Consider the following 14,187-nt stretch of genomic DNA (forward strand, 5'->3'; position numbering starts at 1 on the left):
GCTCCGTGCCGCCGCCGCCTCCCCCCGCTACACTTCCGCAACCGAGAGGCATGGAGCGGGCCCCCGGCCCAGCCGGGGGAGACGCCGAGCGCTCCGGGAGCGTCTGCGCGGCTGCAGCTTGCAGCAGGTCCGTTCCCTGCCCGCAGCGCTCGACTCCTGCGTGAGCGGAACTGAGCCCACCCAGCGAGCCCGCGGAGCCGGCGCGGCTGCTGCCACGGCTACCGCCGCCGTCGAGTCATGTGATAATCCCGTTGCAAGGGCTCCAGCGGCTGCCGGGGCCGTGGCTCAGCCCCTCCCCTCCCGGCCCGAGCGAGACTCGCACCCGGACCGTGACCTCCTGTGGGAGGGAGCGCCAGGCCCCGTCGGTACCTGGCGGAGGGGATGGGGGGCGCTGTGAGCCGGTGGCTGCACAGGTGTCAGGGGAGGTCACGTGGAGCCGGGCCGCCGGGGAAAGCCAGTTGAGGAATCCTCTCGCGGAGGAAGGTTGCATACGCTTTCAAAAAGGGAAACTTCGGACGCTGGAGGGGAAAAGGTAGACACGTAGAACCCGATGGGGCTGCTCCAGGTACTGGAGTGGAAAAGAGGAGCACCTGGTGTGAGAGACTTCGGCGCAAAAAGCAACAACCCTCAGTGGTTGCACAAAAATCATTAAAAGTTTTTTTCCGAGGCATTTCTAGAATTACTTTTCTTTTTCTTTCGGTACCACCACACGCATCATTATCTGCGGAGCAGACCCTGTTTCAAACCAGAATAAGGTTGATGGCCAAGAAAACAAAAGAGCTCTAAGAAATCAGAAGCAAGCACTATTTTACTTATTAATTAATTGTGTAATAGGTTTATACAAGCACATTTTCCTTCAACATACCAACAAAACCGGAGCATCTTTTCAAAGCTGACTCTGTTTACTATTGATACACTTAATGCAGCCTTTTCTTTATTCAAAACATTGTTATAAAATTATCTAAGGGCACATTAAAATGGAAGGAATTTTTTAAAAAACAAAGCAACTCAAATGCCAAAGTAAAAATGAATAAATGTCTGGAACCATAACATTGTGTGGTAATCTTGTATTAAAATAAAATGTTTGTGAAGAATCGATAAATGTGCTTCATCAGGCGGTAATGTTTGTTAAATGTTGGCTTGTCTTTTTTTTTTTTTTTTTGCAAGAGAGCTGTGTCCTGTTCATGTTTACTTATTCTGTTTCCTGTTCCTATGTTTACCTACCATGTAATTTGCCAAGATTCTGTGTTACTTGTGGAGGTACACACTGAAAGTCTCACTTGGAAATTGGGAAGGAATACAGGCCTTTTCTCAGTAAGTGGGGGCTGGGGAAAGAGCAGCCCAGGTTTTGGAGGGTAAGAAAGTTCTTTGAACAGGAATTAGCATCCTGGCTTTTAGGGGAGGACTGAGTAAACTTCACTGATTCCCTTTATTCAGTATCTATACTTTTTAAGGCAATTTCTCCTTTGGCTCTTTCATGAATAGGTACTACTTCCGTTTACTATATACCAAATGATTATGTAAAAAACAATATTCAACCTTTCAGTGAATATCACGCCTGTCAATGAATTTTTTAATTCTTTTCTCAGAGGTAGCTCAACTGGTAAAGAATTCCCCTGCAATGTAGGAGACCCCAGTTTAATTCCTGGGCCAGGAAGATCCACTGGAGAAGGGACAGGCTACCCACTCCAGTATTCTGGCCTGGAGAATTCCATGAACGGTATAGTCCATGGGGTCCCAGAGAGTCAGACACGATTGGGTGACTTTCAGAACAGAAATGTAGTTTTTTATCTTGGCCCCCTTTCCCTAATTTTAAAATTGGGAGCAGAACTGAAAAAGATGCAAAAGCTAAAGAACCATCCCCTCCCCACAAAGTCTTCTCAATCTTTGCTTTGTTCATTGTAAACTGCTTCTAAATGAGAAATATCAATGTAGTGATTAAACACCCAACCATTAATACCTGCTCCAGCATCCACTGAGTTATAGAAACTTAGAATTTCCTTGTCAAGTTCTTGTAGAACAATGACCTTTTAACAACCCTCTATGGATAGTTCCTGCTTCCCGGGTGGCTCAGTGGTAAAGAATCCATCTGCCAAACAGGAGATGCAGGTTTGATCCCTTGGCTGGAAAGATCCCTTGGAGAAGGAAATGACAACACACTTCAGTATTCTCACTTGGAAAATTCCATGGACAGAGGAGCCTGGCAGGCTGCACACCACTGGTCGCAAAGAGTCAGACATGACTGAGCAACTAAGGAGCAGCTACAACATAGATACTTCAGTAACAGATCTCTATTGAGATGAATTTACTATTTTCTTCCCTTCATTTCACCTTAGGGCAAAACTCTACTAAAGGCTTTACTTTACCTAAGGCTTTACTTCAGTTCAGTTCAGTTCAGTTCAGTTCAGTCGCTCAGTTGTGTCCGACTCTGCAACCCCATGAATCGCAGCACGCCACGCCTCCCTGTCCATCACCAACTCCCGGAGTTCACTCAGACTCATGTCCATCGAGACAGTGATGCCATCCAGACATCTCATCTTCGGTCGTCCCCTTCTTCTCCTGCCCCCAATCCCTCCCAGCATCAGAGTCTTTTCCAATAGGTCAACTCTTCGCATGAGGTGGCCAAAGTACTGGAGTTTCAGCTTCAGCATCATTCCTTCCAAAGAAATCGCAGGGCTGATCTCCTTCCGAATGGACTGGTTGGATCTCCTTGCAGTCCAAGGGACTCTCAAGAGTCTTCTCCAACACCACAGTTCAAAAGCATCAATTCTTTGGCTCTCAGCCTTCTACACAGTCCAACTCTCACATCCATACATGACCACTGGAAAAACCATAGCCTTGACTAGACAGACCTTAGTCGGCAAAGTAATGTCTCTGCTTTTGAATATGCTATCTAGGTTGGTCATAACTTTCCTTCCAAGGAGTAAGCATCTTTTAATTTCATGGCTGCAATCACCATCTGCAGTGATTTTGGAGCCCACAAAAATAAAGTCTGACACTATTTCCACTGTTTCCCCATCTATTTCTCATGAAGTGATGGGACCAGATGCCATGATCTTTGTTTTCTGAATGTTGAGCTTTAAGCCAACTTTTTCACTCTCCTCTTTCACTTTCATCAATAGGCTTTTTAGTTCCTCTTCAGTTTCTGCCATAGGTATTTACTAGAAAAAGGATTTATTTTTCAATTTAAAAGTAGTACCCAATCATGGTCAATAAATAAAGTCCAATAGTACAGAACTGTAAACAAAAAAAGTAAAAGACCAAATCATTTCCCTAGGGGATGACCACTGTTAATATTTTCTGTAGGCTTTTTTGTCAAGTAGGATATTTATCATAATTAAATTTGGTAATATTAGCCATATTTGTGAACCAGCATTTTGTAAGATTATTTTATGTTTCTCTGTAATCTGGTTATTATCTGTCATGGCAAAGTTCTGTCATATCTTTATGCACAGCAAACTTTGTTCTGCTAACCACGGGCAAAACAGGAATCCTATGCCTGTTCTCCTTTGAATTTCTTTGGTATGTGCTCACAGCCAACTAATTAATCAACTATCTTATCTTTATACCCACCTCTAAGATCAGTGTCCCATCCTAGGGTTTTTCAGAGAAATATTTCCCATGTAATTTACTCTCCAGTTATGTCACTCATGAAGATCAGTGCTTTAACTAAGCAATAAATTGTCATTAAGATGGGAGTAGTCATCGCTTTTAGGGAAGCCCCTGAAAAAGTACCTTTCATACCTATTACAGATGCAAATTTGGTAGTATTTGTGCTTCCAGCTTTAGACGTAGTTATTTATTCCCTACATCAAATGGCATAGTAATCAATGGGTTTGTTATACCCTGTGTGTATGCTCCACTCATCAAAAAGTATCCTTCATTTATCTCTCTTGTTATTCTCTTTTTCCCTGAAAATTATGAGTTTGAAGCCTTTAGTAGAATATTCATTTGCAGGATAGATACATAGACCTTATATTTGGATGTTCTTTGTGTAAACATAATCTCATTTCTAGGCCAATGATATTATATTTTTGACTATTCAATGACTCTTTGCTAGCAACAAGACTATTTTCAAGAGAAAACAAAAAAGGTCTGGATGATGTCTTCAGTCAAAACATCAAGGAAACCCCCCAACCCTAGATATTAATTAATTACAAAAGGAAAAGCAATGACTTGCAATGAAAAAAAAAGAAAAAAAAACCTGGCAGTCATCACCTAAAACAAGTGACCACGGTTAACATCCTGTGAAGAAGTGAAGTCGCTCAGTCGTGTCCGACTCTTTGTGACCCCGTGGACCGTAGACGATTCTCCTAGGCTCCTCTTCCATGGGATTCTCCAGGCAAGAATACTGGAGTGGGTTACCATTTCCTTCTCCAGGGGATCTTCCCGACTCAGGGATCAAACCCGGTTTCCTGCACTGGAGGCAGACGCTTTAACCTCTGAGCCACCAGGAAAGCCCATCCTGTACCTGCTGACATTTCACGATGAAACTAACACATCACTTCATGGTAGTCTTCCCAAATCCTTAACCTCTGTATAGTCATGAGAAAACATGAGTTAAACCCAAGCCAAAGGTCTTCTACAAAAATACCTGACCAGATATCTTCAAAGTGTCGAGGTGGAAGGTACAAAGGGTATAAAATAGGCTACAAGGATGTATTTGAAAACATGTGGAATAAAGTCAATATTTTGTAATGTGTGTGTGTGTGATAGTTGCTCAGTCATGTCTGACTCTTTGCAGCCCCATGGACTGCAGCCTGCCTGGTTCCTCCGTCCATGGGATTTCCCACGCAGGAATACTGGAGTGGGTTGCCATTCCCTTCTCCAGAGGATCTTTCTGACCCAGGGATTGAACCCAGGTCTCCTGCACTGCAGGTGGACTTTTTACCATCTGAGCCACACGAGTAATACTATATGTAAATGGAGTGTAATCTTTAATATAAAATTGTTTTTTAAGTGTCCAATTTCTGTAAGTCAAGGCAAACCTGAGGAACTGTTAGACTGGGGATATAAGGAGCGCAACCTGCTACAACGGTATATGAACCTTAATTTCTTAGTTTCGACGTCAACATTAGGGGAAAACTGGGTGAAGCGTACATAGGAACAGAAATTTTAAAAATAAAGAGATTTGAGTTTCAAGTAGAAAGCTCATTTGCAAGACAGGCCACAAGAAGGATGAAAGTGAAAGTCTCCCAGTCTCGTCCGATTCTCTGCGACCCCATGGACTATACGGTCCATGGAATTCTCTAGGCCAGGAATACTGGAGTGAGTAGCCTTTTCCTTCTCAAGAGGATCTTTCCAACTCAGGGATCAAACCCAGGTCTCACACATTGCAGGTGGATTCTTTACCAGATGAGCCACAAGGGAAGCCCAAGAAGACTGGAGTGGGTAGCCTATCCCTTCTCCAAGAAGGATGAATAATGCCATTCCAGGACTCAGCCCTCTCAACAGCAGCAGGTACATACCTCCTCGAATTGTATCTGGCAGTTTATCCATGTCTTCTCATTAGACAGTGAAATCCTATAGGGTAAAAACATTCTTACTCATCTTTGTATTTCCAGCACTTAGCCTAATGCCTAGCAAGTTAAACGGCTCAGTTGGTAAATTAATTCTTTTTTTCTTTTTTCGGCTGTGCCACGGTGTATGGGGATCTTAGTTCCCGAACCAGAGACTGAACCTATGCCCCTGCAGTGGAAGCATGGTGTCCTAAGCACTGGACTATCAGAGAATTCCCAGTAACTTAATTCTTTTTTTTTTTTTAATCCATTCTGGAGAAGAATGTAACTTTTTTGAATGGCCAAAACTATTACATTTATACCCTCTGTTTTCTTAAAGTTCTTTCTCAAGTTATCCCTTAAGATCAGTGTTATCTGTAAGCAGAACTTCCTTAACCTCTGGTATTTGATAAGATAATTCTTAGCTAACTTCAGTCAATATCCAGATTGGTAATAATATGGATGGGAATTCCCTGGAGGTCCAGTGATTAGAACTCCACAATTCTACTGTAGGGACCATGAATATGATCCCTGGTTGGGGAACTAAGATCCTGCAAGCTGCCTAATGTAGCTAATAATAATAATAGTAATAATAATGGTAATATCAAGGCATGTGGGTTTCTGCTTCACAGCAAACTGGTAACCTGATGTATATCAATCAGGATATAATATTAAAATAGTTAACATTAACTTGCTTTTGCTTCAGAAATACTTTAGATTCTGGTTTCACATGTAGTAATGTACTGGCCAGAAACCTTTGACTAGTAAGAAGGATTTTATTTCTCCACAGTAAAAAACAAAAAACAAAAAACCGACTTTTATTTATAAATAACAATTTCCTTATGAACCAGGAGATTTATAGCTAATTTTTGAATACAGAGTTACAGCATCTCAGCAAATTTTACATCCATCAGTACAGATGTTCTCTAGATTACAAACACCTAATTTCAGAATCACTAGTACATTCAATCAATGGATTACATCTGACTTTTCCTCTTACTTTCCCATTGGCCACTTTCTATAGACTGTTCTATCCCATGCCCACCTTGTCCTACTGAAATCACTGCTTTGAAACTGATATGGGAATTGTATAAACCTGGATCCTGCTCACTTAATTCTGGGTCCCATAAGACCTACTGTAGATTAGACAGTGAAATATGCCAATTATAAGAATACTTCCAAATAAAATGGAAATATGTATATATAATATAAACATATAGTATATATTTTAAATATGTATACAATAAATAAATATATTTTATTAATAAAAATAAATATTACAATAAATAAATAATATAAATATATCATATAGTATAAATATATTATACATAAGTATATAACATATATTTAATATATAATGTACTGCTAGGGCTAAGTTACTCCCATAGTGTCCGACTCTTTGAGACCCTATAGACTGTAGTCCACCAGGTTCCTCTGTTCATGGGATTCTCCAGGCAAGAATACTGAAGTGGGTTGCTGTGCCCTCCTCCAGGGCATCTTCCCCACCCAAGGATCAAACCCAGTCTCCTGTGTCTTCTGCATTGACAGGTGGGTTCTTTACCACTAGTGCCACCTGGGAAGTCCACTCTGTACCTTTGATGACCCACAGTTTAAACACACATACATATAATCTATAAAAAATATCCACTATGTTGTATATGTGAAACTGAAAAGGAGTCCCCTTAAAACCAAGATCTCTTATTGAGTTTATGATTAATCTCTCTATCCAAAACTTTATTCATTTCTTTCTCCCATTTGACTTTGATCCTGTGCTAACAGAACACTAATCAACCAGTGGTCAGATGACTGAAGTTACTTAATATATAATAATTATATTAAATGTATAAATAATTATTTATAATAATATAACATAAATATAGCATATACATAAATATATAACATATTGTTTATTACAAATATAAAACACAAAGTATATATATTATAAATATAAAATATATATCATATAATATATAATAAATAAAAATTAAGTAATTTAACATTTAATTAATATGTATTTAAAGTAGGTCTGTATAAAATTATTTATTTTTAACATATATATAATTTATAAATTACATGGAAAAGATAATCATTCCAATCTCATGGGGTAGCTTTGAATCAGTGAGAAAGTAGTTATAAATACGATATAACTAATGTTGGCCCAGGGTTATCTGTTCTATTTAAATCTATTTTTTATATAGGGACTAGTTTTTAATATTAAAATTTTAAACCATTTCCTCTTTTTAATTATTTTTACTTACAACAAGAAAAGTAGAAATACTGCATAGGATTATTTTGATACTTAAGTGGAAAGCATGGGAATTCCTATTATTTTTTCTGATACAGAGTGGATGGTTAATAAAGAAGTAATCTACATTACAGTACTGACAGCACCCTGCCCTGTGAGAGAAGGAAAGTTTACATATGTTGTTGACAATGCTCTTCTATCCTACAAGTTAAACATTGTTTCGAATGCTGCTTATTAACACTGCCGGCTTACTAATGAGGAAACAGAAGCTGGGGAATGTAATGACTTGTCTAAAACCACATAGCTAGTAACAAAATAGGACCCAGTCCCATTGTGTACTTTCACATTCCATCAACTATAAAGTTTACATTACAAAATATTTTCCCTACCTTTTCCAAATAAAGACCTGATATTTCAGTTAATCTTAAGGATTTTGTTAATTTTCTATGGATTCAGAAATTTCTAAATTTCTTAGAAACTTCAGACTGTTATAAGTACAATAATGCCATTTGTAAATGGTTCCAAATTCCAAACAAATTACTATCTATTTTTTTAGATAGAGCTTGTTTCTAAATTGGTAGCTGCCTAGGTCATGCTAAAGTTGTTTGAAAATTCTAAATTCTATTATACTGAAATATTTTCTAAAAAATTATAAAATTACCAGTCTGTTTCCAAGCCTTGCTATGTTAACATCTCTCTCTTTTAAAAATCTATTTATTATCATCTGAGCCTATAATCTATCTCCATTAACACTATACCCAAGGGAGGAGGGGACAAGTTTATTTCTGGTTCACCCTAACCATGAGAATATAGTCCTTTCAATTCAGTTCAGTCGCTCAGTTGTGTCCGACTCTTTGTGACCCCATGAATCGCAGCACGCCAGGCCTCCCTGTCCATCACCAACTCCCGGGGTTCACTCAGACTCAGATCCATTGAGTCGGTGATGCCATCCAGCCATCTCATCCTCTGTCGTCCCCTTCTCCTCCTGCCCCCAATCCCTCCCAGCATCAGAGTCTTTTCCTATGAGTCAGCTCTTCGCATGAGGTGGCCAAAGTACTGGAGTTTCAGCTTCAGCATCGTTCCCTCCAAAGAAATCCCAGGGCTGATCTCCTTCAGAATGGACTGGTTGGATCTCCTTGCAGTCCAAGGGACTCTCAAGAGTCTTCTCCAACATCACAGTTCAAAAGCATCAATTCTTTGGCACTCAGCCTTCTTCACAGTCCAACTCTCACATCCATACATGACTACTGGCAAAACCATAGCCTTGACTATAAGGACCTTAGTCAGCAAAGTAATGTCTCTGCTTTTGAATATGCTATCTAGGTTGGTCATAATTTTTCTTCCAAAGAGTAAGCATCTTTTAATTTCATGGCTGCAGTCACCATGGGGTCGCATAGGGTCGGACACGACTGAAATGACTTAGCAGCAGCAGTCACCATCTGCAGTGATTTTGGAGCCCCTCAAAATAAAGTCTGACCCTGTTTCCACTGTTTCCCCATCTGTTTCCCATGCAGTCCTTTAGGGTCCTCCCCTTTTTTTTAGTTAGCTATTTATCTTTGGCTGTATTGCGTATACGTTGCTGCCTGGATTTTTCTCTAGTTGCAGTGATCAGAGGCTACTCTATAGTTGCAGTGGCTTCTCTTGCTGCAGAGAATGGGCTGTAGGGTGAGCAGGCTTCAGTAGTTGCACTCTTGGGCTCTGAAGCACAGGCTCAATAGTTGTGGCACACAGGCTTAGTTGCTTCATGGAATGCAGGAATCTTCTGGGACCGGGGATTGAATCCGTGTCTCCTGCATTGGCAGGCAGATTCTTTACCACTGAGCCACCAAGGAAGCACAGCATCTCTTTTTAAATGTGATCTGTTCGCCATTTTAAAATTCTTGCTATTAGGATTATTTTTTCAAGGCAATAATAGTCTGAGTCAAATAGCCAATGAAGATTGTTTACTCAATGAAAAAGTTAACTTTTACTCTGAGAAGGGCAAAAATTCAGAAGTGAAGCAACTAAAGACAGCTTTTTAAGTAAGAACTGCAAACTCAAATTACTTTTTATTCCCTCAAAGGATCAGTCTTTTTCTATGCCACTATATGCAATAGCTATTTAGACTGTCTTGAAATGCAGAATTAGTTGCTTTGTCCCTTTGTCATCAGTTGTATTTTCAGTTAAAGTAGAGAGGCTTTCTATGCTTGTCTGTAAATATTTTTAGGATCAGCTTTCCAAAACCCAAGTGGACGGTCACAACAAATGTCAGGTTTTATTGAAAAGCAAGATGACCCACCCCAATTACCCTGGTTATCCCTTCATAATGAACATATCCTACTCTTATTAACTTTTCCCTTATGTCTACTTCAGTGAATTTAAAAATTAATTTATGGTCTCAATTTTCTTCTAATTGCTTTGACTGTGGAAAACTGGCATATTAAATTCTAGACCAGCAACCACAAGGATCCCCTATAAACTTGTTAGGAAAGTAAATTCTCTGGCTCCATCCCAGCTCTATTGAATCAGAACCTATGGGGGTGGTACCCAACAATCTCATTTACCAAGCCATTCAGGAGATTCTGATAGAATCCATCTGAGAAATACTGGCATATGAGAAATATGTGCTGTTTATTATACTTAATGGACAGGCAGACACGGAAGTGAAGGAATATATCAAATTAAAAAATAAGGAGTGGCCCAAGTGCTTTGACTCTAAATGGATACAGAACAAGCACAGCCATGGATGAGCCTCATAAACTGGTTCTGTTCAGATACAGATGAACTGGCCCTTTCTTCTGTTTGGTTTCTATGGGCTTACGTTAGTGTAAAATCCCAAGTACATTGTCCATAGGCAGATCTGTAATAAACTGGTTCTGTTCAGATATGTATGAACTGTCCCTTTCTTCTGCTTGGTTTCCATGGGCTTACGTTAGTGTCAGACCCCAAGGACATCTGCCATAGGCAGATTTGTAAATTTTTCAGCATATGGGAAACTGTTGAGAAAGAAGTAGGCTTGACCACTGCCTGCTAATCACTTCCCAGCCTGGATTACACAATATGCAGTCTGTCTGTGCACATGCTTCTGTCATGTGGCAAACAGGGACAAAAAAAAAAAGTAATATATAAATCCTGCTGTTTAGTCACTAACTTGTGTCTGACTCTTTGCAACTCCATGGACTGTAGCTTGCCAGCCTCTTCTGTCCATGGGATTTTGCAAGCAAGAATGCTGGAGTGGGTTGCCATTTCTCTCTCCAGGGGGATCTTCTCAACCCAGAGACTGACCCTGCATCTTCCCAGTAAATAAAGCTCAATAAATAAATATATGTGTATAAATAAATACATTTATATGAATATATTTGCATAAATAAGTACATTATATAAATAAAGGTATTTATATAAATAAATATGTATAATATATATTTTTAAAAATCATTTTTGGTAATGTTTTACTAAAGTAACAAAGCGATCATTTTTAGAAAAAGCAAAACATTTTTGGCCTTCCTTTTATTTTTTGTAAGCCTTTGTATTGTTTTTTAGTTTAATTGAGGGAACCAGGACACTAGATATATTTTTTCAAAGCCTGGGGGTTTATAGGGTTTTAATCTGACTTGGAATTCTCTACTTGTGTATCTTCCAGGTATCTTAAAATAAACATACACAAACAGAATTTCATGACCATGACTCTGCTTTTCCTCCTCCTGAAACTATGGTCTCAATTAATATTAGTATCCACCTACCTAATCTAGCGATCTGAGAGGTATCTTCCCATATCAGTCTGTCAACCTGTTTTGTATCTGCCTTCCAGATACCTGCCAAGCTTATCTTCCCCTGACTATTGCAGAGCTACCAATTTTGCTCAGATTCACTATGTCATACTCAGACTTCTCAGCAGTTTTCTTGCTGAGAAAGTGAGAGCTCTACTCTTCACGTGGAGCTATCTTTCACACAACAGTGAAAAGGAGCTTTCTGAACAGAGCACCTGGTGATGTTATTTCCTTCCATTTTAAACTCTTCAGTTGGCTATTTAGTTAAAAACCATAAGCCTTCATGATCTGGTTCTGATTACCTTTCCAGACACAGGTTAACCTTTTCTGTGCTACAGACTTATTACTTGTCACTTTCAGAATGGGATGTCCTTTTACCCCACCTTCTTGTCTGAACAGGCTATTTGCTTTTGCCTGAAATGCAGCAAGCCTGTCTTCTCTCCCTCCCCCGACACCCGATGGCTAACTCCTAAATTTTTTTTTTTATCCCTCACATCTTTTCAGCAGCTAACAGCTTCTTTCTGTATATTCCCAAAGCACCTTTATATAACTGTATCCATAATTATAGCGCATCACATTGTGTTAAAATTATCTGATCCTATATGTAAGACAGTTGAAAAAAGGGGGCTGTTTCTTTTTCTCTCTGAATCTATAGTATTTACCATACATTATATGTATTAAATACAGGTTGAAAAAATAAACAACTATGGCAAAGAGGGAATGGCAACAATAAGTGTCTCACTTAAAGATCAAATTAGAGGGCTTTAGTAGTACTTTCTAGTGTAAAAAAAGATAGAGAGAAAAGGTTCACAGACCCAGGCCAGTACTTCCTAGTATCCTAATTTTGGCGCCTAGGGATTACCAGATTTAGTGTAAATATCCTCAGTATACAAGTCTGATGAAACCATATGTTGAAAAGCACCTTATTTGATACACCTGGAAAACAAAACTGTGCCGTAAATTTGAATATAAATGTATTTTGAATGCTCTTATACTTGATGCCTTTGATATTTCTATTAAATTATGAAAAAATGTATGTAAAAATTAATAAGTAAAAAAATCTCAATTAAAGTAGAGTTGGGAGGCCAGAAGGTGAAGCTTTTGTGTTCTATGATAATAGCTGAGCCCAAGGAAAGACTTCTTGCCTGGCAAGAGTTCAGCTAATGAAAGGCTGTCACAACTCAGCTAATGGAAAGGCACTATACTTCAGAACTCTCAGTTCCTCCAGTGGATTCTTTGTTTACTATTGCCTTCCTAACTTCCTTTCCCCCTCTTTAAAAGAGTTTTTTCATTGAGGGAGAGGGCTGTGACAGGTGGAACGGTGGCAAAGAGTCTGTCTGCCAATGCAGGAGATGCAAGAGATGCGGTTTGATCGCAGGGTCGAGAAGATCCCTTGGAGTAGGAAGTGGCACCCCACTCCCAAATTCTTGCCTGGAAAATTCCATGGGCAGAGGAACCTGGCGGAGCACAGTCAATGGGGCTGCAAAGAGCCGGACACGACTGAGCCCTCTGAGCAGTGTCATAGCTGTAAACCTGGATTTGTAATTCTTTGCTGATCTTGACTAAAACCATTTTTTGGCAGAAGGACTAACTGGCAGTCTATTTATTTTAGGTAAACATAAGAAATGCCTGTTAGTGAATTTTCAATTTGAAACTCAGAATCAATTTTAATTAATCTTGGTTTTCATGAATACTACCCATCAATGGTTTCTGTCATATTCAGCAATGTTTTCTTCCTAGTACATAATTCTTTTTCATTGTTTTTCTATTGTTCATAAAAACAATAGAAAGATATTTTCAGAAATTACCAAAGTTTGTAAAACATGACAGTTAAACTCAACTTAGTTTAAAAAAAAAACAAACACAACTAACTTGGGTTATCCTAAAATGTAGCAGGGTAACAAGTCTGAAGAGACTTATTATCAATTAGAGCTTGTATGTGTCAGAACACATATAATATTGTGCTTTTTTTCAGCAGCGAGGCTCATCAGTATTAGCTACTGGAACTTTGTAGAATAATTCAGAAATGTTTATTATTGAGATATTCTGGAATGACATACTTAAAATGCCTACAGTGTGCCCAGCACCTAGTAGGCATTTAATAAATGGTAGCCATTATTTCCACCAACAGCTTCCTGTGTGAAAAGCAATTAGGAGCTTGTTTTTAGCCTCTAAACTTACGGAAAAACCGCCTCCTTCCGCTTAAAAAGGAAAATAAGGCTTAAACCTCAATTATGCAATCAAAGATGGATGCTCGTTTCTCCTTCTTTCCATCATACAGAGGTTATACGTAGATTTCCACAAGAATACAAAATACCGCTTTTCTTTTTCTATAAAGGAAAAGACAGCTTTTAAGTCCTCTACTGTTTTCTCACTACCTTTCTTGCTTTTTGCTTGTCTGTTTTCCTTTTCATTCTGAATGCATTCTGCATCAAAATTTGAAAACAGAGTTCATATTACAATGTCCCAGTTCCACATTTCAGTTCAGAAACTTACATTACCTTTTCTTTTTACCCCCATCTCAGTTATCTCGAGAAGCCTTTTGAACATAGTAATTACCTCTGTCTTTCTTCATCTCAGTCCATGAAAGGTGTTTTCTAGAAAGACACTTAGACATTGCAGACTTTCAGGTCTGACTCAAGTCTATGAAGCAATGGGAGAAATCGACTGCAATTCCCTTTTTAGGCTTCAGTGTTAA

The 14,187-nt window shown here is 39.1% G+C and overlaps 1 pseudogene; it reads left to right on the forward strand.

Annotated features, from left to right (window-relative positions):
• The first annotated feature begins 550 nt into the window (after window positions 1-550).
• The window catches only part of LOC120858065, a 144,686-nt pseudogene continuing 131,049 nt past the window's right edge, over window positions 551-14,187 (forward strand).

This window comes from Oryx dammah, unplaced genomic scaffold (genome assembly GCF_014754425.2).
Source record: "Oryx dammah isolate SB20612 unplaced genomic scaffold, SCBI_Odam_1.1 HiC_scaffold_29, whole genome shotgun sequence".
In the NCBI taxonomy this organism is placed as follows: Eukaryota; Metazoa; Chordata; class Mammalia; order Artiodactyla; family Bovidae; genus Oryx; species Oryx dammah.